Source organism: Schistocerca americana, chromosome 11 (genome assembly GCF_021461395.2).
Source record: "Schistocerca americana isolate TAMUIC-IGC-003095 chromosome 11, iqSchAmer2.1, whole genome shotgun sequence".
Lineage (NCBI taxonomy): Eukaryota > Metazoa > Arthropoda > Insecta > Orthoptera > Acrididae > Schistocerca > Schistocerca americana.
This window is the reverse complement of record NC_060129.1, coordinates 157,049,702-157,076,127: the sequence shown is the minus strand read 5'-3', so window position 1 is coordinate 157,076,127 and position 26,426 is coordinate 157,049,702.

The following is a 26,426-nucleotide window of genomic DNA, read 5'->3' as shown; positions in this document are numbered from 1 at the left end:
AAGGTCGTATCTAGTTGAAATTGATATCACGTACTGAGGTCGGTAGTCGCTTGGCGGTGTCAGAGTTTTAAAATTGTAAGTGAAGGCATCGAGGAGTTACGGACGTTTATGCAGCATGATTTGAAACACGAAGAGCAGAGACGCGCCGCGCCGCCTGGCCCAGTGAGCGTAGTTTGCTTTGATATAGGACCGTGTGGCGACGTAAAAAAATACTAGTTTCCACAGTAGAATGAAAGGAGAGTAACGGAAAGTGTTTAATTTGTAACTACATAAGACGAAAACGTAGCTTTTGCGCGAGTTTGTGTGATCCGTTTTTCGGTTTGTATTTGCGTCTTTGAGTGCGTTTTTGCCTGGGACAGTAAGGTCGTATCTAGTTGAAATTGATATCACGTACTGAGGTCGGTAGTCGCTTGGCGGTGTCAGAGTTTTAAAATTGTAAGTGAAGGCATCGAGGAGTTACGGACGTTTATGCAGCATGATTTGAAACACGAAGAGCAGAGACGCGCCGCGCCGCCTGGCCCAGTGAGCGTAGTTTGCTTTGATATAGGACCGTGTGGCGACGTAAAAAAATACTAGTTTCCACAGTGGAATGAAAGGAGAGTAACGGAAAGTGTTTAATTTGTAACTACATAAGACGAAAACGTAGCTTTTGCGCGAGTTTGTGTGATCCGTTTTTCGGTTTGTATTTGCGTCTTTGAGTGCGTTTTTGCCTGGGACAGTAAGGTCGTATCTAGTTGAAATTGATATCACGTACTGAGGTCGGTAGTCGCTTGGCGGTGTCAGAGTTTTAAAATTGTAAGTGAAGGCATCGAGGAGTTACGGACGTTTATGCAGCATGATTTGAAACACGAAGCGCAGAGGCGCGCCGCGCCGCCTGGCCCAGTGAGCGTAGTTTGCTTTGATATAGGACCGTGTGGCGACGTAAAAAAATACTAGTTTCCACAGTGGAATGAAAGGAGAGTAACGGAAAGTGTTTAATTTATAACTACATAAGACGAAAACGTAGCTTTTGCGCGAGTTTGTGTGATCCGTTTTTCGGTTTGTATTTGCGTCTTTGAGTGCGTTTTTGCCTGGGACAGTAAGGTCGTATCTAGTTGAAATTGATATCACGTACTGAGGTCGGTAGTCGCTTGGCGGTGTCAGAGTTTTAAAATTGTAAGTGAAGGCATCGAGGAGTTACGGACGTTTATGCAGCATGATTTGAAACACGAAGAGCAGAGACGCGCCGCGCCGCCTGGCCCAGTGAGCGTAGTTTGCTTTGATATAGGACCGTGTGGCGACGTAAAAAAATACTAGTTTCCACAGTGGAATGAAAGGAGAGTAACGGAAAGTGTTTAATTTGTAACTACATAAGACGAAAACGTAGCTTTTGCGCGAGTTTGTGTGATCCGTTTTTCGGTTTGTATTTGCGTCTTTGAGTGCGTTTTTGCCTGGGACAGTAAGGTCGTATCTAGTTGAAATTGATATCACGTACTGAGGTCGGTAGTCGCTTGGCGGTGTCAGAGTTTTAAAATTGTAAGTGAAGGCATCGAGGAGTTACGGACGTTTATGCAGCATGATTTGAAACACGAAGCGCAGAGACGCGCCGCGCCGCCTGGCCCAGTGAGCGTAGTTCGCTTTGATATAGGACCGTGTGGCGACGTAAAAAAATACTAGTTTCCACAGTGGAATGAAAGGAGAGTAACGGAAAGTGTTTAATTTGTAACTACATAAGACGAAAACGTAGCTTTTGCGCGAGTTTGTGTGATCCGTTTTTCGGTTTGTATTTGCGTCTTTGAGTGCGTTTTTGCCTGGGACAGTAAGGTCGTATCTAGTTGAAATTGATATCACGTACTGAGGTCGGTAGTCGCTTGGCGGTGTCAGAGTTTTAAAATTGTAAGTGAAGGCATCGAGGAGTTACGGACGTTTATGCAGCATGATTTGAAACACGAAGAGCAGAGACGCGCCGCGCCGCCTGGCCCAGTGAGCGTAGTTTGCTTTGATATAGGACCGTGTGGCGACGTAAAAAAATACTAGTTTCCACAGTAGAATGAAAGGAGAGTATCGGAAAGTGGTTAATTTGTAATTACATGTGACGAAGAAGTAGCTTTTGCGTGAGTTTGTGTAATCCGTTTTTCTTTTCGGTTTGTATTTGCGTCCTTGAGTGCGTTTTTGCCTGGGACAGTAAGGTCGTATTTAGTTGAAATTGATATCACGTACTGAGGTCGGTAGTCGCTTGGCGGTGTCAGAGTTTTAAAATTGTAAGTGAAGGCATCGAGGAGTTACGGACGTTTATGCAGCATGTTTTGAAAAACACGATGAGCAGAGACGCGCCGCGCCGCGCCGCCTGGCCCAGTGAGCGTACTTTGGTTTGATATCGGACCGTGTGGCGAGGTAAAAAAATACTAGTTTCCACAGTGGAATGAAAGGAGAGTAACGGAAAGTGTTTAATTTGTAACTACATAAGACGAAAACGTAGCTTTTGCGCGAGTTTGTGTGATCCGTTTTTCGGTTTGTATTTGCGTCTTTGAGTGCGTTTTTGCCTGGGACAGTAAGGTCGTATCTAGTTGAAATTGATATCACGTACTGAGGTCGGTAGTCGCTTGGCGGTGTCAGAGTTTTAAAATTGTAAGTGAAGGCATCGAGGAGTTACGGACGTTTATGCAGCATGATTTGAAACACGAAGAGCAGAGACGCGCCGCGCCGCCTGGCCCAGTGAGCGTAGTTTGCTTTGATATAGGACCGTGTGGCGACGTAAAAAAATACTAGTTTCCACAGTAGAATGAAAGGAGAGTATCGGAAAGTGGTTAATTTGTAATTACATGTGACGAAGAAGTAGCTTTTGCGTGAGTTTGTGTAATCCGTTTTTCTTTTCGGTTTGTATTTGCGTCCTTGAGTGCGTTTTTGCCTGGGACAGTAAGGTCGTATTTAGTTGAAATTGATATCACGTACTGAGGTCGGTAGTCGCTTGGCGGTGTCAGAGTTTTAAAATTGTAAGTGAAGGCATCGAGGAGTTACGGACGTTTATGCAGCATGTTTTGAAAAACACGATGAGCAGAGACGCGCCGCGCCGCGCCGCCTGGCCCAGTGAGCGTACTTTGGTTTGATATCGGACCGTGTGGCGACGTAAAAAAATACTAGTTTCCACAGTGGAATGAAAGGAGAGTAACGGAAAGTGTTTAATTTGTAACTACATAAGACGAAAACGTAGCTTTTGCGCGAGTTTGTGTGATCCGTTTTTCGGTTTGTATTTGCGTCTTTGAGTGCGTTTTTGCCTGGGACAGTAAGGTCGTATCTAGTTGAAATTGATATCACGTACTGAGGTCGGTAGTCGCTTGGCGGTGTCAGAGTTTTAAAATTGTAAGTGAAGGCATCGAGGAGTTACGGACGTTTATGCAGCATGATTTGAAACACGAAGAGCAGAGACGCGCCGCGCCGCCTGGCCCAGTGAGCGTAGTTTGCTTTGATATAGGACCGTGTGGCGACGTAAAAAAATACTAGTTTCCACAGTAGAATGAAAGGAGAGTATCGGAAAGTGGTTAATTTGTAATTACATGTGACGAAGAAGTAGCTTTTGCGTGAGTTTGTGTAATCCGTTTTTCTTTTCGGTTTGTATTTGCGTCCTTGAGTGCGTTTTTGCCTGGGACAGTAAGGTCGTATTTAGTTGAAATTGATATCACGTACTGAGGTCGGTAGTCGCTTGGCGGTGTCAGAGTTTTAAAATTGTAAGTGAAGGCATCGAGGAGTTACGGACGTTTATGCAGCATGTTTTGAAAAACACGATGAGCAGAGACGCGCCGCGCCGCGCCGCCTGGCCCAGTGAGCGTACTTTGCTTAGATATAGGACCGTGTGGCGAGGTAAAAAAATACTAGTTTCCACAGTGGAATGAAAGGAGAGTAACGGAAAGTGTTTAATTTGTAACTACATAAGACGAAAACGTAGCTTTTGCGCGAGTTTGTGTGATCCGTTTTTCGGTTTGTATTTGCGTCTTTGAGTGCGTTTTTGCCTGGGACAGTAAGGTCGTATCTAGTTGAAATTGATATCACGTACTGAGGTCGGTAGTCGCTTGGCGGTGTCAGAGTTTTAAAATTGTAAGTGAAGGCATCGAGGAGTTACGGACGTTTATGCAGCATGATTTGAAACACGAAGAGCAGAGACGCGCCGCGCCGCCTGGCCCAGTGAGCGTAGTTTGCTTTGATATAGGACCGTGTGGCGACGTAAAAAAATACTAGTTTCCACAGTGGAATGAAAGGAGAGTAACGGAAAGTGTTTAATTTGTAACTACATAAGACGAAAACGTAGCTTTTGCGCGAGTTTGTGTGATCCGTTTTTCGGTTTGTATTTGCGTCTTTGAGTGCGTTTTTGCCTGGGACAGTAAGGTCGTATCTAGTTGAAATTGATATCACGTACTGAGGTCGGTAGTCGCTTGGCGGTGTCAGAGTTTTAAAATTGTAAGTGAAGGCATCGAGGAGTTACGGACGTTTATGCAGCATGTTTTGAAAAACACGATGAGCAGAGACGCGCCGCGCCGCGCCGCCTGGCCCAGTGAGCGTACTTTGGTTTGATATCGGACCGTGTGGCGAGGTAAAAAAATACTAGTTTCCACAGTAGAATGAAAGGAGAGTAACGGAAAGTGTTTAATTTGTAACTACATAAGACGAAAACGTAGCTTTTGCGCGAGTTTGTGTGATCCGTTTTTCGGTTTGTATTTGCGTCTTTGAGTGCGTTTTTGCCTGGGACAGTAAGGTCGTATCTAGTTGAAATTGATATCACGTACTGAGGTCGGTAGTCGCTTGGCGGTGTCAGAGTTTTAAAATTGTAAGTGAAGGCATCGAGGAGTTACGGACGTTTATGCAGCATGATTTGAAACACGAAGAGCAGAGACGCGCCGCGCCGCCTGGCCCAGTGAGCGTAGTTTGCTTTGATATAGGACCGTGTGGCGACGTAAAAAAATACTAGTTTCCACAGTGGAATGAAAGGAGAGTAACGGAAAGTGTTTAATTTGTAACTACATAAGACGAAAACGTAGCTTTTGCGCGAGTTTGTGTGATCCGTTTTTCGGTTTGTATTTGCGTCTTTGAGTGCGTTTTTGCCTGGGACAGTAAGGTCGTATCTAGTTGAAATTGATATCACGTACTGAGGTCGGTAGTCGCTTGGCGGTGTCAGAGTTTTAAAATTGTAAGTGAAGGCATCGAGGAGTTACGGACGTTTATGCAGCATGTTTTGAAAAACACGATGAGCAGAGACGCGCCGCGCCGCGCCGCCTGGCCCAGTGAGCGTACTTTGGTTTGATATCGGACCGTGTGGCGAGGTAAAAAAATACTAGTTTCCACAGTAGAATGAAAGGAGAGTAACGGAAAGTGTTTAATTTGTAACTACATAAGACGAAAACGTAGCTTTTGCGCGAGTTTGTGTGATCCGTTTTTCGGTTTGTATTTGCGTCTTTGAGTGCGTTTTTGCCTGGGACAGTAAGGTCGTATCTAGTTGAAATTGATATCACGTACTGAGGTCGGTAGTCGCTTGGCGGTGTCAGAGTTTTAAAATTGTAAGTGAAGGCATCGAGGAGTTACGGACGTTTATGCAGCATGATTTGAAACACGAAGAGCAGAGACGCGCCGCGCCGCCTGGCCCAGTGAGCGTAGTTTGCTTTGATATAGGACCGTGTGGCGACGTAAAAAAATACTAGTTTCCACAGTGGAATGAAAGGAGAGTAACGGAAAGTGTTTAATTTGTAACTACATAAGACGAAAACGTAGCTTTTGCGCGAGTTTGTGTGATCCGTTTTTCGGTTTGTATTTGCGTCTTTGAGTGCGTTTTTGCCTGGGACAGTAAGGTCGTATCTAGTTGAAATTGATATCACGTACTGAGGTCGGTAGTCGCTTGGCGGTGTCAGAGTTTTAAAATTGTAAGTGAAGGCATCGAGGAGTTACGGACGTTTATGCAGCATGATTTGAAACACGAAGAGCAGAGACGCGCCGCGCCGCCTGGCCCAGTGAGCGTAGTTTGCTTTGATATAGGACCGTGTGGCGACGTAAAAAAATACTAGTTTCCACAGTAGAATGAAAGGAGAGTATCGGAAAGTGGTTAATTTGTAATTACATGTGACGAAGAAGTAGCTTTTGCGTGAGTTTGTGTAATCCGTTTTTCTTTTCGGTTTGTATTTGCGTCCTTGAGTGCGTTTTTGCCTGGGACAGTAAGGTCGTATTTAGTTGAAATTGATATCACGTACTGAGGTCGGTAGTTGCTTGGCGGTGTCAGAGTTTTAAAATTGTAAGTGAAGGCATCGAGGAGTTACGGACGTTTATGCAGCATGTTTTGAAAAACACGATGAGCAGAGACGCGCCGCGCCGCGCCGCCTGGCCCAGTGAGCGTACTTTGGTTTGATATCGGACCGTGTGGCGAGGTAAAAAAATACTAGTTTCCACAGTAGAATGAAAGGAGCGTAACGGAAAGTGTTTAATTTGTAACTACATAAGACGAAAACGTAGCTTTTGCGCGAGTTTGTGTGATCCGTTTTTCGGTTTGTATTTGCGTCTTTGAGTGCGTTTTTGCCTGGGACAGTAAGGTCGTATCTAGTTGAAATTGATATCACGTACTGAGGTCGGTAGTCGCTTGGCGGTGTCAGAGTTTTAAAATTGTAAGTGAAGGCATCGAGGAGTTACGGACGTTTATGCAGCATGATTTGAAACACGAAGAGCAGAGACGCGCCGCGCCGCCTGGCCCAGTGAGCGTAGTTTGCTTTGATATAGGACCGTGTGGCGACGTAAAAAAATACTAGTTTCCACAGTGGAATGAAAGGAGAGTAACGGAAAGTGTTTAATTTGTAACTACATAAGACGAAAACGTAGCTTTTGCGCGAGTTTGTGTGATCCGTTTTTCGGTTTGTATTTGCGTCTTTGAGTGCGTTTTTGCCTGGGACAGTAAGGTCGTATCTAGTTGAAATTGATATCACGTACTGAGGTCGGTAGTCGCTTGGCGGTGTCAGAGTTTTAAAATTGTAAGTGAAGGCATCGAGGAGTTACGGACGTTTATGCAGCATGTTTTGAAAAACACGATGAGCAGAGACGCGCCGCGCCGCGCCGCCTGGCCCAGTGAGCGTACTTTGGTTTGATATCGGACCGTGTGGCGAGGTAAAAAAATACTAGTTTCCACAGTAGAATGAAAGGAGAGTAACGGAAAGTGTTTAATTTGTAACTACATAAGACGAAAACGTAGCTTTTGCGCGAGTTTGTGTGATCCGTTTTTCGGTTTGTATTTGCGTCTTTGAGTGCGTTTTTGCCTGGGACAGTAAGGTCGTATCTAGTTGAAATTGATATCACGTACTGAGGTCGGTAGTCGCTTGGCGGTGTCAGAGTTTTAAAATTGTAAGTGAAGGCATCGAGGAGTTACGGACGTTTATGCAGCATGATTTGAAACACGAAGAGCAGAGACGCGCCGCGCCGCCTGGCCCAGTGAGCGTAGTTTGCTTTGATATAGGACCGTGTGGCGACGTAAAAAAATACTAGTTTCCACAGTGGAATGAAAGGAGAGTAACGGAAAGTGTTTAATTTGTAACTACATAAGACGAAAACGTAGCTTTTGCGCGAGTTTGTGTGATCCGTTTTTCGGTTTGTATTTGCGTCTTTGAGTGCGTTTTTGCCTGGGACAGTAAGGTCGTATCTAGTTGAAATTGATATCACGTACTGAGGTCGGTAGTCGCTTGGCGGTGTCAGAGTTTTAAAATTGTAAGTGAAGGCATCGAGGAGTTACGGACGTTTATGCAGCATGTTTTGAAAAACACGATGAGCAGAGACGCGCCGCGCCGCGCCGCCTGGCCCAGTGAGCGTACTTTGGTTTGATATCGGACCGTGTGGCGAGGTAAAAAAATACTAGTTTCCACAGTAGAATGAAAGGAGAGTAACGGAAAGTGTTTAATTTGTAACTACATAAGACGAAAACGTAGCTTTTGCGCGAGTTTGTGTGATCCTTTTTTCGGTTTGTATTTGCGTCTTTGAGTGCGTTTTTGCCTGGGACAGTAAGGTCGTATCTAGTTGAAATTGATATCACGTACTGAGGTCGGTAGTCGCTTGGCGGTGTCAGAGTTTTAAAATTGTAAGTGAAGGCATCGAGGAGTTACGGACGTTTATGCAGCATGATTTGAAACACGAAGAGCAGAGACGCGCCGCGCCGCCTGGCCCAGTGAGCGTAGTTTGCTTTGATATAGGACCGTGTGGCGACGTAAAAAAATACTAGTTTCCACAGTGGAATGAAAGGAGAGTAACGGAAAGTGTTTAATTTGTAACTACATAAGACGAAAACGTAGCTTTTGCGCGAGTTTGTGTGATCCGTTTTTCGGTTTGTATTTGCGTCTTTGAGTGCGTTTTTGCCTGGGACAGTAAGGTCGTATCTAGTTGAAATTGATATCACGTACTGAGGTCGGTAGTCGCTTGGCGGTGTCAGAGTTTTAAAATTGTAAGTGAAGGCATCGAGGAGTTACGGACGTTTATGCAGCATGATTTGAAACACGAAGAGCAGAGACGCGCCGCGCCGCCTGGCCCAGTGAGCGTAGTTTGCTTTGATATAGGACCGTGTGGCGACGTAAAAAAATACTAGTTTCCACAGTAGAATGAAAGGAGAGTATCGGAAAGTGGTTAATTTGTAATTACATGTGACGAAGAAGTAGCTTTTGCGTGAGTTTGTGTAATCCGTTTTTCTTTTCGGTTTGTATTTGCGTCCTTGAGTGCGTTTTTGCCTGGGACAGTAAGGTCGTATTTAGTTGAAATTGATATCACGTACTGAGGTCGGTAGTCGCTTGGCGGTGTCAGAGTTTTAAAATTGTAAGTGAAGGCATCGAGGAGTTACGGACGTTTATGCAGCATGTTTTGAAAAACACGATGAGCAGAGACGCGCCGCGCCACGCCGCCTGGCCCAGTGAGCGTACTTTGGTTTGATATCGGACCGTGTGGCGAGGTAAAAAAATACTAGTTTCCACAGTGGAATGAAAGGAGAGTAACGGAAAGTGTTTAATTTGTAACTACATAAGACGAAAACGTAGCTTTTGCGCGAGTTTGTGTGATCCGTTTTTCGGTTTGTATTTGCGTCTTTGAGTGCGTTTTTGCCTGGGACAGTAAGGTCGTATCTAGTTGAAATTGATATCACGTACTGAGGTCGGTAGTCGCTTGGCGGTGTCAGAGTTTTAAAATTGTAAGTGAAGGCATCGAGGAGTTACGGACGTTTATGCAGCATGATTTGAAACACGAAGAGCAGAGACGCGCCGCGCCGCCTGGCCCAGTGAGCGTAGTTTGCTTTGATATAGGACCGTGTGGCGACGTAAAAAAATACTAGTTTCCACAGTGGAATGAAAGGAGAGTAACGGAAAGTGTTTAATTTGTAACTACATAAGACGAAAACGTAGCTTTTGCGCGAGTTTGTGTGATCCGTTTTTCGGTTTGTATTTGCGTCTTTGAGTGCGTTTTTGCCTGGGACAGTAAGGTCGTATCTAGTTGAAATTGATATCACGTACTGAGGTCGGTAGTCGCTTGGCGGTGTCAGAGTTTTAAAATTGTAAGTGAAGGCATCGAGGAGTTACGGACGTTTATGCAGCATGTTTTGAAAAACACGATGAGCAGAGACGCGCCGCGCCGCGCCGCCTGGCCCAGTGAGCGTACTTTGGTTTGATATCGGACCGTGTGGCGAGGTAAAAAAATACTAGTTTCCACAGTAGAATGAAAGGAGAGTAACGGAAAGTGTTTAATTTGTAACTACATAAGACGAAAACGTAGCTTTTGCGCGAGTTTGTGTGATCCGTTTTTCGGTTTGTATTTGCGTCTTTGAGTGCGTTTTTGCCTGGGACAGTAAGGTCGTATCTAGTTGAAATTGATATCACGTACTGAGGTCGGTAGTCGCTTGGCGGTGTCAGAGTTTTAAAATTGTAAGTGAAGGCATCGAGGAGTTACGGACGTTTATGCAGCATGATTTGAAACACGAAGAGCAGAGACGCGCCGCGCCGCCTGGCCCAGTGAGCGTAGTTTGCTTTGATATAGGACCGTGTGGCGACGTAAAAAAATACTAGTTTCCACAGTGGAATGAAAGGAGAGTAACGGAATGTGTTTAATTTGTAACTACATAAGACGAAAACGTAGCTTTTGCGCGAGTTTGTGTGATCCGTTTTTCGGTTTGTATTTGCGTCTTTGAGTGCGTTTTTGCCTGGGACAGTAAGGTCGTATCTAGTTGAAATTGATATCACGTACTGAGGTCGGTAGTCGCTTGGCGGTGTCAGAGTTTTAAAATTGTAAGTGAAGGCATCGAGGAGTTACGGACGTTTATGCAGCATGATTTGAAACACGAAGCGCAGAGACGCGCCGCGCCGCCTGGCCCAGTGAGCGTAGTTTGCTTTGATATAGGACCGTGTGGCGACGTAAAAAAATACTAGTTTCCACAGTGGAATGAAAGGAGAGTAACGGAAAGTGTTTAATTTGTAACTACATAAGACGAAAACGTAGCTTTTGCGCGAGTTTGTGTGATCCGTTTTTCGGTTTGTATTTGCGTCTTTGAGTGCGTTTTTGCCTGGGACAGTAAGGTCGTATCTAGTTGAAATTGATATCACGTACTGAGGTCGGTAGTCGCTTGGCGGTGTCAGAGTTTTAAAATTGTAAGTGAAGGCATCGAGGAGTTACGGACGTTTATGCAGCATGATTTGAAACACGAAGAGCAGAGACGCGCCGCGCCGCCTGGCCCAGTGAGCGTAGTTTGCTTTGATATAGGACCGTGTGGCGACGTAAAAAAATACTAGTTTCCACAGTAGAATGAAAGGAGAGTATCGGAAAGTGGTTAATTTGTAATTACATGTGACGAAGAAGTAGCTTTTGCGTGAGTTTGTGTAATCCGTTTTTCTTTTCGGTTTGTATTTGCGTCCTTGAGTGCGTTTTTGCCTGGGACAGTAAGGTCGTATTTAGTTGAAATTGATATCACGTACTGAGGTCGGTAGTCGCTTGGCGGTGTCAGAGTTTTAAAATTGTAAGTGAAGGCATCGAGGAGTTACGGACGTTTATGCAGCATGTTTTGAAAAACACGATGAGCAGAGACGCGCCGCGCCGCGCCGCCTGGCCCAGTGAGCGTACTTTGGTTTGATATCGGACCGTGTGGCGAGGTAAAAAAATACTAGTTTCCACAGTAGAATGAAAGGAGAGTAACGGAAAGTGTTTAATTTGTAACTACATAAGACGAAAACGTAGCTTTTGCGCGAGTTTGTGTGATCCGTTTTTCGGTTTGTATTTGCGTCTTTGAGTGCGTTTTTGCCTGGGACAGTAAGGTCGTATCTAGTTGAAATTGATATCACGTACTGAGGTCGGTAGTCGCTTGGCGGTGTCAGAGTTTTAAAATTGTAAGTGAAGGCATCGAGGAGTTACGGACGTTTATGCAGCATGATTTGAAACACGAAGAGCAGAGACGCGCCGCGCCGCCTGGCCCAGTGAGCGTAGTTTGCTTTGATATAGGACCGTGTGGCGACGTAAAAAAATACTAGTTTCCACAGTGGAATGAAAGGAGAGTAACGGAAAGTGTTTAATTTGTAACTACATAAGACGAAAACGTAGCTTTTGCGCGAGTTTGTGTGATCCGTTTTTCGGTTTGTATTTGCGTCTTTGAGTGCGTTTTTGCCTGGGACAGTAAGGTCGTATCTAGTTGAAATTGATATCACGTACTGAGGTCGGTAGTCGCTTGGCGGTGTCAGAGTTTTAAAATTGTAAGTGAAGGCATCGAGGAGTTACGGACGTTTATGCAGCATGATTTGAAACACGAAGCGCAGAGACGCGCCGCGCCGCCTGGCCCAGTGAGCGTAGTTTGCTTTGATATAGGACCGTGTGGCGACGTAAAAAAATACTAGTTTCCACAGTGGAATGAAAGGAGAGTAACGGAAAGTGTTTAATTTGTAACTACATAAGACGAAAACGTAGCTTTTGCGCGAGTTTGTGTGATCCGTTTTTCGGTTTGTATTTGCGTCTTTGAGTGCGTTTTTGCCTGGGACAGTAAGGTCGTATCTAGTTGAAATTGATATCACGTACTGAGGTCGGTAGTCGCTTGGCGGTGTCAGAGTTTTAAAATTGTAAGTGAAGGCATCGAGGAGTTACGGACGTTTATGCAGCATGATTTGAAACACGAAGAGCAGAGACGCGCCGCGCCGCCTGGCCCAGTGAGCGTAGTTTGCTTTGATATAGGACCGTGTGGCGACGTAAAAAAATACTAGTTTCCACAGTAGAATGAAAGGAGAGTATCGGAAAGTGGTTAATTTGTAATTACATGTGACGAAGAAGTAGCTTTTGCGTGAGTTTGTGTAATCCGTTTTTCTTTTCGGTTTGTATTTGCGTCCTTGAGTGCGTTTTTGCCTGGGACAGTAAGGTCGTATTTAGTTGAAATTGATATCACGTACTGAGGTCGGTAGTTGCTTGGCGGTGTCAGAGTTTTAAAATTGTAAGTGAAGGCATCGAGGAGTTACGGACGTTTATGCAGCATGTTTTGAAAAACACGATGAGCAGAGACGCGCCGCGCCGCGCCGCCTGGCCCAGTGAGCGTACTTTGGTTTGATATCGGACCGTGTGGCGAGAAAAAAAAATACTAGTTTCCACAGTGGAATGAAAGGAGAGTAACGGAAAGTGTTTAATTTGTAACTACATAAGACGAAAACGTAGCTTTTGCGCGAGTTTGTGTGATCCGTTTTTCGGTTTGTATTTGCGTCTTTGAGTGCGTTTTTGCCTGGGACAGTAAGGTCGTATCTAGTTGAAATTGATATCACGTACTGAGGTCGGTAGTCGCTTGGCGGTGTCAGAGTTTTAAAATTGTAAGTGAAGGCATCGAGGAGTTACGGACGTTTATGCAGCATGATTTGAAACACGAAGAGCAGAGACGCGCCGCGCCGCCTGGCCCAGTGAGCGTAGTTTGCTTTGATATAGGACCGTGTGGCGACGTAAAAAAATACTAGTTTCCACAGTAGAATGAAAGGAGAGTATCGGAAAGTGGTTAATTTGTAATTACATGTGACGAAGAAGTAGCTTTTGCGTGAGTTTGTGTAATCCGTTTTTCTTTTCGGTTTGTATTTGCGTCCTTGAGTGCGTTTTTGCCTGGGACAGTAAGGTCGTATTTAGTTGAAATTGATATCACGTACTGAGGTCGGTAGTCGCTTGGCGGTGTCAGAGTTTTAAAATTGTAAGTGAAGGCATCGAGGAGTTACGGACGTTTATGCAGCATGTTTTGAAAAACACGATGAGCAGAGACGCGCCGCGCCGCGCCGCCTGGCCCAGTGAGCGTACTTTGGTTTGATATCGGACCGTGTGGCGAGGTAAAAAAATACTAGTTTCCACAGTGGAATGAAAGGAGATTAACGGAAAGTGTTTAATTTGTAACTACATAAGACGAAAACGTAGCTTTTGCGCGAGTTTGTGTAATCCGTTTTTCTTTTCGGTTTGTATTTGCGTCTTTGAGTGCGTTTTTGCCTGGGACAGTAAGGTCGTATTTAGTTGAAATTGATATCACGTACTGAGGTCGGTAGTCGCTTGGCGGTGTCAGAGTTTTAAAATTGTAAGTGAAGGCATCGAGGAGTTACGGACGTTTATGCAGCATGTTTTGAAAAACACGATGAGCAGAGACGCGCCGCGCCGCGCCGCCTGGCCCAGTGAGCGTACTTTGGTTTGATATCGGACCGTGTGGCGAGGTAAAAAAATACTAGTTTCCGCAGTGGAATGAAAGGAGAGTAACGGAAAGTGTTTAATTTGTAACTACATAAGACGAAAACGTAGCTTTTGCGCGAGTTTGTGTGATCCGTTTTTCGGTTTGTATTTGCGTCTTTGAGTGCGTTTTTGCCTGGGACAGTAAGGTCGTATCTAGTTGAAATTGATATCACGTACTGAGGTCGGTAGTCGCTTGGCGGTGTCAGAGTTTTAAAATTGTAAGTGAAGGCATCGAGGAGTTACGGACGTTTATGCAGCATGATTTGAAACACGAAGAGCAGAGACGCGCCGCGCCGCCTGGCCCAGTGAGCGTAGTTTGCTTTGATATAGGACCGTGTGGCGACGTAAAAAAATACTAGTTTCCACAGTGGAATGAGAGGAGAGTAACGGAAAGTGTTTAATTTGTAACTACATAAGACGAAAACGTAGCTTTTGCGCGAGTTTGTGTGATCCGTTTTTCGGTTTGTATTTGCGTCTTTGAGTGCGTTTTTGCCTGGGACAGTAAGGTCGTATCTAGTTGAAATTGATATCACGTACTGAGGTCGGTAGTCGCTTGGCGGTGTCAGAGTTTTAAAATTGTAAGTGAAGGCATCGAGGAGTTACGGACGTTTATGCAGCATGATTTGAAACACGAAGAGCAGAGACGCGCCGCGCCGCCTGGCCCAGTGAGCGTAGTTTGCTTTGATATAGGACCGTGTGGCGACGTAAAAAAATACTAGTTTCCACAGTAGAATGAAAGGAGAGTATCGGAAAGTGGTTAATTTGTAATTACATGTGACGAAGAAGTAGCTTTTGCGTGAGTTTGTGTAATCCGTTTTTCTTTTCGGTTTGTATTTGCGTCCTTGAGTGCGTTTTTGCCTGGGACAGTAAGGTCGTATTTAGTTGAAATTGATATCACGTACTGAGGTCGGTAGTCGCTTGGCGGTGTCAGAGTTTTAAAATTGTAAGTGAAGGCATCGAGGAGTTACGGACGTTTATGCAGCATGTTTTGAAAAACACGATGAGCAGAGACGCGCCGCGCCGCGCCGCCTGGCCCAGTGAGCGTACTTTGCTTTGATATCGGACCGTGTGGCGAGGTAAAAAAATACTAGTTTCCACAGTGGAATGAAAGGAGAGTAACGGAAAGTGTTTAATTTGTAACTACATAAGACGAAAACGTAGCTTTTGCGCGAGTTTGTGTAATCCGTTTTTCTTTTCGGTTTGTATTTGCGTCTTTGAGTGCGTTTTTGCCTGGGACAGTAAGGTCGTATTTAGTTGAAATTGATATCACGTACTGAGGTCGGTAGTGGCTTGGCGGTGTCAGAGTTTTAAAATTGTAAGTGAAGGCATCGAGGAGTTACGGACGTTTATGCAGCATGTTTTGAAAAACACGATGAGCAGAGACGCGCCGCGCCGCGCCGCCTGGCCCAGTGAGCGTACTTTGGTTTGATATCGGACCGTGTGGCGAGGTAAAAAAATACTAGTTTCCACAGTGGAATGAAATGAGAGTAACGGAAAGTGTTTAATTTGTAACTACATAAGACGAAAACGTAGCTTTTGCGCGAGTTTGTGTGATCCGTTTTTCGGTTTGTATTTGCGTCTTTGAGTGCGTTTTTGCCTGAGACAGTAAGGTCGTATCTAGTTGAAATTGATATCACGTACTGAGGTCGGTAGTCGCTTGGCGGTGTCAGAGTTTTAAAATTGTAAGTGAAGGCATCGAGGAGTTACGGACGTTTATGCAGCATGATTTGAAACACGAAGAGCAGAGACGCGCCGCGCCGCCTGGCCCAGTGAGCGTAGTTTGCTTTGATATAGGACCGTGTGGCGACGTAAAAAAATACTAGTTTCCACAGTGGAATGAAAGGAGAGTAACGGAAAGTGTTTAATTTGTAACTACATAAGACGAAAACGTAGCTTTTGCGCGAGTTTGTGTGATCCGTTTTTCGGTTTGTATTTGCGTCTTTGAGTGCGTTTTTGCCTGGGACAGTAAGGTCGTATCTAGTTGAAATTGATATCACGTACTGAGGTCGGTAGTCGCTTGGCGGTGTCAGAGTTTTAAAATTGTAAGTGAAGGCATCGAGGAGTTACGGACGTTTATGCAGCATGATTTGAAACACGAAGAGCAGAGACGCGCCGCGCCGCCTGGCCCAGTGAGCGTAGTTTGCTTTGATATAGGACCGTGTGGCGACGTAAAAAAATACTAGTTTCCACAGTAGAATGAAAGGAGAGTATCGGAAAGTGGTTAATTTGTAATTACATGTGACGAAGAAGTAGCTTTTGCGTGAGTTTGTGTAATCCGTTTTTCTTTTCGGTTTGTATTTGCGTCCTTGAGTGCGTTTTTGCCTGGGACAGTAAGGTCGTATTTAGTTGAAATTGATATCACGTACTGAGGTCGGTAGTCGCTTGGCGGTGTCAGAGTTTTAAAATTGTAAGTGAAGGCATCGAGGAGTTACGGACGTTTATGCAGCATGTTTTGAAAAACACGATAAGCAGAGACGCGCCGCGCCGCGCCGCCTGGCCCAGTGAGCGTACTTTGGTTTGATATCGGACCGTGTGGCGAGGTAAAAAAATACTAGTTTCCACAGTAGAATGAAAGGAGAGTAACGGAAAGTGTTTAATTTGTAACTACATAAGACGAAAACGTAGCTTTTGCGCGAGTTTGTGTGATCCGTTTTTCGGTTTGTATTTGCGTCTTTGAGTGCGTTTTTGCCTGGGACAGTAAGGTCGTATCTAGTTGAAATTGATATCACGTACTGAGGTCGGTAGTCGCTTGGCGGTGTCAGAGTTTTAAAATTGTAAGTGAAGGCATCGAGGAGTTACGGACGTTTATGCAGCATGATTTGAAACACGAAGAGCAGAGACGCGCCGCGCCGCCTGGCCCAGTGAGCGTAGTTTGCTTTGATATAGGACCGTGTGGCGACGTAAAAAAATACTAGTTTCCACAGTGGAATGAAAGGAGAGTAACGGAAAGTGTTTAATTTGTAACTACATAAGACGAAAACGTAGCTTTTGCGCGAGTTTGTGTGATCCGTTTTTCGGTTTGTATTTGCGTCTTTGAGTGCGTTTTTGCCTGGGACAGTAAGGTCGTATCTAGTTGAAATTGATATCACGTACTGAGGTCGGTAGTCGCTTGGCGGTGTCAGAGTTTTAAAATTGTAAGTGAAGGCATCGAGGAGTTACGGACGTTTATGCAGCATGATTTGAAACACGAAGCGCAGAGACGCGCCGCGCCGCCTGGCCCAGTGAGCGTAGTTTGCTTTGATATAGGACCGTGTGGCGACGTAAAAAAATACTAGTTTCCACAGTGGAATGAAAGGAGAGTAACGGAAAGTGTTTAATTTGTAACTACATAAGACGAAAACGTAGCTTTTGCGCGAGTTTGTGTGATCCGTTTTTCGGTTTGTATTTGCGTCTTTGAGTGCGTTTTTGCCTGGGACAGTAAGGTCGTATCTAGTTGAAATTGATATCACGTACTGAGGTCGGTAGTCGCTTGGCGGTGTCAGAGTTTTAAAATTGTAAGTGAAGGCATCGAGGAGTTACGGACGTTTATGCAGCATGATTTGAAACACGAAGAGCAGAGACGCGCCGCGCCGCCTGGCCCAGTGAGCGTAGTTTGCTTTGATATAGGACCGTGTGGCGACGTAAAAAAATACTAGTTTCCACAGTAGAATGAAAGGAGAGTATCGGAAAGTGGTTAATTTGTAATTACATGTGACGAAGAAGTAGCTTTTGCGTGAGTTTGTGTAATCCGTTTTTCTTTTCGGTTTGTATTTGCGTCCTTGAGTGCGTTTTTGCCTGGGACAGTAAGGTCGTATTTAGTTGAAATTGATATCACGTACTGAGGTCGGTAGTTGCTTGGCGGTGTCAGAGTTTTAAAATTGTAAGTGAAGGCATCGAGGAGTTACGGACGTTTATGCAGCATGTTTTGAAAAACACGATGAGCAGAGACGCGCCGCGCCGCGCCGCCTGGCCCAGTGAGCGTACTTTGGTTTGATATCGGACCGTGTGGCGAGAAAAAAAAATACTAGTTTCCACAGTGGAATGAAAGGAGAGTAACGGAAAGTGTTTAATTTGTAACTACATAAGACGAAAACGTAGCTTTTGCGCGAGTTTGTGTGATCCGTTTTTCGGTTTGTATTTGCGTCTTTGAGTGCGTTTTTGCCTGGGACAGTAAGGTCGTATCTAGTTGAAATTGATATCACGTACTGAGGTCGGTAGTCGCTTGGCGGTGTCAGAGTTTTAAAATTGTAAGTGAAGGCATCGAGGAGTTACGGACGTTTATGCAGCATGATTTGAAACACGAAGAGCAGAGACGCGCCGCGCCGCCTGGCCCAGTGAGCGTAGTTTGCTTTGATATAGGACCGTGTGGCGACGTAAAAAAATACTAGTTTCCACAGTAGAATGAAAGGAGAGTATCGGAAAGTGGTTAATTTGTAATTACATGTGACGAAGAAGTAGCTTTTGCGTGAGTTTGTGTAATCCGTTTTTCTTTTCGGTTTGTATTTGCGTCCTTGAGTGCGTTTTTGCCTGGGACAGTAAGGTCGTATTTAGTTGAAATTGATATCACGTACTGAGGTCGGTAGTCGCTTGGCGGTGTCAGAGTTTTAAAATTGTAAGTGAAGGCATCGAGGAGTTACGGACGTTTATGCAGCATGTTTTGAAAAACACGATGAGCAGAGACGCGCCGCGCCGCGCCGCCTGGCCCAGTGAGCGTACTTTGGTTTGATATCGGACCGTGTGGCGAGGTAAAAAAATACTAGTTTCCACAGTGGAATGAAAGGAGATTAACGGAAAGTGTTTAATTTGTAACTACATAAGACGAAAACGTAGCTTTTGCGCGAGTTTGTGTAATCCGTTTTTCTTTTCGGTTTGTATTTGCGTCTTTGAGTGCGTTTTTGCCTGGGACAGTAAGGTCGTATTTAGTTGAAATTGATATCACGTACTGAGGTCGGTAGTCGCTTGGCGGTGTCAGAGTTTTAAAATTGTAAGTGAAGGCATCGAGGAGTTACGGACGTTTATGCAGCATGTTTTGAAAAACACGATGAGCAGAGACGCGCCGCGCCGCGCCGCCTGGCCCAGTGAGCGTACTTTGGTTTGATATCGGACCGTGTGGCGAGGTAAAAAAATACTAGTTTCCGCAGTGGAATGAAAGGAGAGTAACGGAAAGTGTTTAATTTGTAACTACATAAGACGAAAACGTAGCTTTTGCGCGAGTTTGTGTGATCCGTTTTTCGGTTTGTATTTGCGTCTTTGAGTGCGTTTTTGCCTGGGACAGTAAGGTCGTATCTAGTTGAAATTGATATCACGTACTGAGGTCGGTAGTCGCTTGGCGGTGTCAGAGTTTTAAAATTGTAAGTGAAGGCATCGAGGAGTTACGGACGTTTATGCAGCATGATTTGAAACACGAAGAGCAGAGACGCGCCGCGCCGCCTGGCCCAGTGAGCGTAGTTTGCTTTGATATAGGACCGTGTGGCGACGTAAAAAAATACTAGTTTCCACAGTGGAATGAGAGGAGAGTAACGGAAAGTGTTTAATTTGTAACTACATAAGACGAAAACGTAGCTTTTGCGCGAGTTTGTGTGATCCGTTTTTCGGTTTGTATTTGCGTCTTTGAGTGCGTTTTTGCCTGGGACAGTAAGGTCGTATCTAGTTGAAATTGATATCACGTACTGAGGTCGGTAGTCGCTTGGCGGTGTCAGAGTTTTAAAATTGTAAGTGAAGGCATCGAGGAGTTACGGACGTTTATGCAGCATGATTTGAAACACGAAGAGCAGAGACGCGCCGCGCCGCCTGGCCCAGTGAGCGTAGTTTGCTTTGATATAGGACCGTGTGGCGACGTAAAAAAATACTAGTTTCCACAGTAGAATGAAAGGAGAGTATCGGAAAGTGGTTAATTTGTAATTACATGTGACGAAGAAGTAGCTTTTGCGTGAGTTTGTGTAATCCGTTTTTCTTTTCGGTTTGTATTTGCGTCCTTGAGTGCGTTTTTGCCTGGGACAGTAAGGTCGTATTTAGTTGAAATTGATATCACGTACTGAGGTCGGTAGTCGCTTGGCGGTGTCAGAGTTTTAAAATTGTAAGTGAAGGCATCGAGGAGTTACGGACGTTTATGCAGCATGTTTTGAAAAACACGATGAGCAGAGACGCGCCGCGCCGCGCCGCCTGGCCCAGTGAGCGTACTTTGCTTTGATATCGGACCGTGTGGCGAGGTAAAAAAATACTAGTTTCCACAGTGGAATGAAAGGAGAGTAACGGAAAGTGTTTAATTTGTAACTACATAAGACGAAAACGTAGCTTTTGCGCGAGTTTGTGTAATCCGTTTTTCTTTTCGGTTTGTATTTGCGTCCTTGAGTGCGTTTTTGCCTGGGACAGTAAGGTCGTATTTAGTTGAAATTGATATCACGTACTGAGGTCGGTAGTCGCTTGGCGGTGTCCGAGTTTTAAAATTGTAAGTGAAGGCATCGAGGAGTTACGGACGTTTATGCAGCATGTTTTGAAAAACACGATGAGCAGAGACGCGCCGCGCCGCGCCGCCTGGCCCAGTGAGCGTACTTTGGTTTGATATCGGACCGTGTGGCGAGGTAAAAAAATACTAGTTTCCACAGTGGAATGAAATGAGAGTAACGGAAAGTGTTTAATTTGTAACTACATAAGACGAAAACGTAGCTTTTGCGCGAGTTTGTGTGATCCGTTTTTCGGTTTGTATTTGCGTCTTTGAGTGCGTTTTTGCCTGAGACAGTAAGGTCGTATCTAGTTGAAATTGATATCACGTACTGAGGTCGGTAGTCGCTTGGCGGTGTCAGAGTTTTAAAATTGTAAGTGAAGGCATCGAGGAGTTACGGACGTTTATGCAGCATGATTTGAAACACGAAGAGCAGAGACGCGCCGCGCCGCCTGGCCCAGTGAGCGTAGTTTGCTTTGATATAGGACCGTGTGGCGACGTAAAAAAATACTAGTTTCCACAGTGGAATGAAAGGAGAGTAACGGAAAGTGTTTAATTTGTAACTACATAAGACGAAAACGTAGCTTTTGCGCGAGTTTGTGTGATCCGTTTTTCGGTTTGTATTTGCGTCTTTGAGTGCGTTTTTGCCTGGGACAGTAAGGTCGTATCTAGTTGAAATTGATATCACGTACTGAGGTCGGTAGTCGCTTGGCGGTGTCAGAGTTTTAAAATTGTAAGTGAAGGCATCGAGGAGTTACGGACGTTTATGCAGCATGATTTGAAACACGAAGAGCAGAGACGCGCCGCGCCGCCTGGCCCAGTGAGCGTAGTTTGCTTTGATATAGGACCGTGTGGCGACGTAAAAAAATACTAGTTTCCACAGTAGAATGAAAGGAGAGTATCGGAAAGTGGTTAATTTGTAATTACATGTGACGAAGAAGTAGCTTTTGCGTGAGTTTGTGTAATCCGTTTTTCTTTTCGGTTTGTATTTGCGTCCTTGAGTGCGTTTTTGCCTGGGACAGTAAGGTCGTATTTAGTTGAAATTGATATCACGTACTGAGGTCGGCAGTCGCTTGGCGGTGTCAGAGTTTTAAAATTGTAAGTGAAGGCATCGAGGAGTTACGGACGTTTATGCAGCATGTTTTGAAAAACACGATGAGCAGAGACGCGCCGCGCCGCGCCGCCTGGCCCAGTGAGCGTACTTTGGTTTGATATCGGACCGTGTGGCGAGGTAAAGAAATACTAGTTTCCACAGTGGAATGAAAGGAGAGTAACGGAAAGTGTTTAATTTGTAACTACATAAGACGAAAACGTAGCTTTTGCGCGAGTTTGTGTGATCCGTTTTTCGGTTTGTATTTGCGTCTTTGAGTGCGTTTTTGCCTGGGACAGTAAGGTCGTATCTAGTTGAAATTGATATCACGTACTGAGGTCGGTAGTCGCTTGGCGGTGTCAGAGTTTTAAAATTGTAAGTGAAGGCATCGAGGAGTTACGGACGTTTATGCAGCATGATTTGAAACACGAAGAGCAGAGACGCGCCGCGCCGCCTGGCCCAGTGAGCGTAGTTTGCTTTGATATAGGACCGTGTGGCGACGTAAAAAAATACTAGTTTCCACAGTAGAATGAAAGGAGAGTATCGGAAAGTGGTTAATTTGTAATTACATGTGACGAAGAAGTAGCTTTTGCGTGAGTTTGTGTAATCCGTTTTTCTTTTCGGTTTGTATTTGCGTCCTTGAGTGCGTTTTTGCCTGGGACAGTAAGGTCGTATTTAGTTGAAATTGATATCACGTACTGAGGTCGGTAGTCGCTTGGCGGTGTCCGAGTTTTAAAATTGTAAGTGAAGGCATCGAGGAGTTACGGACGTTTATGCAGCATGTTTTGAAAAACACGATGAGCAGAGACGCGCCGCGCCGCGCCGCCTGGCCCAGTGAGCGTACTTTGGTTTGATATCGGACCGTGTGGCGAGGTAAAAAAATACTAGTTTCCACAGTGGAATGAAAGGAGAGTAACGGAAAGTGTTTAATTTGTAACTACATAAGACGAAAACGTAGCTTTTGCGCGAGTTTGTGTGATCCGTTTTTCGGTTTGTATTTGCGTCTTTGAGTGCGTTTTTGCCTGGGACAGTAAGGTCGTATCTAGTTGAAATTGATATCACGTACTGAGGTCAGTAGTCGCTTGGCGGTGTCAGAGTTTTAAAATTGTAAGTGAAGGCATCGAGGAGTTACGGACGTTTATGCAGCATGATTTGAAACACGAAGAGCAGAGACGCGCCGCGCCGCCTGGCCCAGTGAGCGTAGTTTGCTTTGATATAGGACCGTGTGGCGACGTAAAAAAATACTAGTTTCCACAGTGGAATGAAAGGAGAGTAACGGAAAGTGTTTAATTTGTAACTACATAAGACGAAAACGTAGCTTTTGCGCGAGTTTGTGTGATCCGTTTTTCGGTTTGTATTTGCGTCTTTGAGTGCGTTTTTGCCTGGGACAGTAAGGTCGTATCTAGTTGAAATTGATATCACGTACTGAGGTCGGTAGTCGCTTGGCGGTGTCAGAGTTTTAAAATTGTAAGTGAAGGCATCGAGGAGTTACGGACGTTTATGCAGCATGATTTGAAACACGAAGAGCAGAGACGCGCCGCGCCGCCTGGCCCAGTGAGCGTAGTTTGCTTTGATATAGGACCGTGTGGCGACGTAAAAAAATACTAGTTTCCACAGTAGAATGAAAGGAGAGTATCGGAAAGTGGTTAATTTGTAATTACATGTGACGAAGAAGTAGCTTTTGCGTGAGTTTGTGTAATCCGTTTTTCTTTTCGGTTTGTATTTGCGTCCTTGAGTGCGTTTTTGCCTGGGACAGTAAGGTCGTATTTAGTTGAAATTGATATCACGTACTGAGGTCGGTAGTCGCTTGGCGGTGTCAGAGTTTTAAAATTGTAAGTGAAGGCATCGAGGAGTTACGGACGTTTATGCAGCATGTTTTGAAAAACACGATGAGCAGAGACGCGCCGCGCCGCGCCGCCTGGCCCAGTGAGCGTACTTTGGTTTGATATCGGACCGTGTGGCGAGGTAAAAAAATACTAGTTTCCACAGTGGAATGAAAGGAGAGTAACGGAAAGTGTTTAATTTGTAACTACATAAGACGAAAACGTAGCTTTTGCGCGAGTTTGTGTGATCCGTTTTTCGGTTTGTATTTGCGTCTTTGAGTGCGTTTTTGCCTGGGACAGTAAGGTCGTATCTAGTTGAAATTGATATCACGTACTGAGGTCAGTAGTCGCTTGGCGGTGTCAGAGTTTTAAAATTGTAAGTGAAGGCATCGAGGAGTTACGGACGTTTATGCAGCATGATTTGAAACACGAAGAGCAGAGACGCGCCGCGCCGCCTGGCCCAGTGAGCGTAGTTTGCTTTGATATAGGACCGTGTGGCGACGTAAAAAAATACTAGTTTCCACAGTGGAATGAAAGGAGAGTAACGGAAAGTGTTTAATTTGTAACTACATAAGACGAAAACGTAGCTTTTGCGCGAGTTTGTGTGATCCGTTTTTCGGTTTGTATTTGCGTCTTTGAGTGCGTTTTTGCCTGGGACAGTAAGGTCGTATCTAGTTGAAATTGATATCACGTACTGAGGTCGGTAGTCGCTTGGCGGTGTCAGAGTTTTAAAATTGTAAGTGAAGGCATCGAGGAGTTACGGACGTTTATGCAGCATGATTTGAAACACGAAGAGCAGGGACGCGCCGCGCCGCCTGGCCCAGTGAGCGTAGTTTGCTTTGATATAGGACCGTGTGGCGACGTAAAAAAATACTAGTTTCCACAGTAGAATGAAAGGAGAGTATCGGAAAGTGGTTAATTTGTAATTACATGTGACGAAGAAGTAGCTTTTGCGTGAGTTTGTGTAATCCGTTTTTCTTTTCGGTTTGTATTTGCGTCCTTGAGTGCGTTTTTGCCTGGGACAGTAAGGTCGTATTTAGTTGAAATTGATATCACGTACTGAGGTCGGTAGTCGCTTGGCGGTGTCAGAGTTTTAAAATTGTAAGTGAAGGCATCGAGGAGTTACGGACGTTTATGCAGCATGTTTTGAAAAACACGATGAGCAGAGACGCGCCGCGCCGCGCCGCCTGGCCCAGTGAGCGTACTTTGGTTTGATATCGGACCGTGTGGCGAGGTAAAAAAATACTAGTTTCCACAGTGGAATGAAAGGAGAGTAACGGAAAGTGTTTAATTTGTAACTACATAAGACGAAAACGTAGCTTTTGCGCGAGTTTGTGTGATCCGTTTTTCGGCTTGTATTTGCGTCTTTGAGTGCGTTTTTGCCTGGGACAGTGAGGTCGTATCTAGTTGAAATTGATATCACGTACTGAGGTCGGTAGTCGCTTGGCGGTGTCAGAGTTTTAAAATTGTAAGTGAAGGCATCGAGGAGTTACGGACGTTTATGCAGCATGATTTGAAACACGAAGAGCAGAGACGGGCCGCGCCGCCTGGCCCAGTGAGCGTAGTTTGCTTTGATATAGGACCGTGTGGCGACGTAAAAAAATACTAGTTTCCACAGTGGAATGAAAGGAGAGTAACGGAAAGTGTTTAATTTGTAACTACATAGGACGAAAACGTAGCTTTTGCGCGAGTTTGTGTGATCCGTTTTTCGGTTTGTATTTGCGTCTTTGAGTGCGTTTTTGCCTGGGACAGTAAGGTCGTATCTAGTTGAAATTGATATCACGTACTGAGGTCGGTAGTCGCTTGGCGGTGTCAGAGTTTTAAAATTGTAAGTGAAGGCATCGAGGAGTTACGGACGTTTATGCAGCATGATTTGAAACACGAAGAGCAGAGACGCGCCGCGCCGCGCCGCCTGGCCCAGTGAGCGTAGTTTGCTTTGATATAGGACCGTGTGGCGACGTAAAAAAATACTAATTTCCACAGTAGAATGAAAGGAGAGTATCGGAAAGTGGTTAATTTGTAATTACATGTGACGAAGAAGTAGCTTTTGCGTGAGTTTGTGTAATCCGTTTTTCTTTTCGGTTTGTATTTGCGTCCTTGAGTGCGTTTTTGCCTGGGACAGTAAGGTCGTATCTAGTTGAAATTGATATCACGTACTGAGGTCGGTAGTCGCTTGGCGGTGTCAGAGTTTTAAAATTGTAAGTGAAGGCATCGAGGAGTTACGGACGTTTATGCAGCATGTTTTGAAAAACACGATGAGCAGAGACGCGCCGCGCCGCGCCGCCTGGCCCAGTGTGCGTACTTTGGTTTGATATCGGACCGTGTGGCGAGGTAAAAAAATACTAGTTTCCACAGTGGAATGAAAGGAGAGTAACGGAAAGTGTTTAATTTGTAACTACATAAGACGAAAACGTAGCTTTTGCGCGAGTTTGTGTGATCCGTTTTTCGGTTTGTATTTGCGTCTTTGAGTGCGTTTTTGCCTGGGACAGTGAGGTCGTATCTAGTTTAAATTGATATCACGTACTGAGGTCGGTAGTCGCTTGGCGGTGTCAGAGTTTTAAAATTGGAAGTGAAGGCATCGAGGAGTTACGGACGTTTATGCAGCATGATTTGAAACACGAAGAGCAGAGACGGGCCGCGCCGCCTGGCCCAGTGAGCGTAGTTTGCTTTGATATAGGACCGTGTGGCGACGTAAAAAAATACTAGTTTCCACAGTGGAATGAAAGGAGAGTAACGGAAAGTGTTTAATTTGTAACTACATAAGACGAAAACGTAGCTTTTGCGCGAGTTTGTGTGATCCGTTTTTCGGTTTGTATTTGCGTCTTTGAGTGCGTTTTTGCCTGGGACAGTAAGGTCGTATCTAGTTGAAATTGATATCACGTACTGAGGTCGGTAGTCGCTTGGCGGTGTCAGAGTTTTAAAATTGTAAGTGAAGGCATCGAGGAGTTACGGACGTTTATGCAGCATGATTTGAAACACGAAGAGCAGAGACGCGCCGCGCCGCCTGGCCCAGTGAGCGTAGTTTGCTTTGATATAGGACCGTGTGGCGACGTAAAAAAATACTAATTTCCACAGTAGAATGAAAGGAGAGTATCGGAAAGTGGTTAATTTGTAATTACATGTGACGAAGAAGTAGCTTTTGCGTGAGTTTGTGTAATCCGTTTTTCTTTTCGGTTTGTATTTGCGTCCTTGAGTGCGTTTTTGCCTGGGACAGTAAGGTCGTATTTAGTTGAAATTGATATCACGTACTGAGGTCGGTAGTCGCTTGGCGGTGTCAGAGTTTTAAAATTGTAAGTGAAGGCATCGAGGAGTTACGGACGTTTATGCAGCATGTTTTGAAAAACACGATGAGCAGAGACGCGCCGCGCCGCGCCGTTTGGCCCAGTGAGCGTACTTTGGTTTGATATCGGAC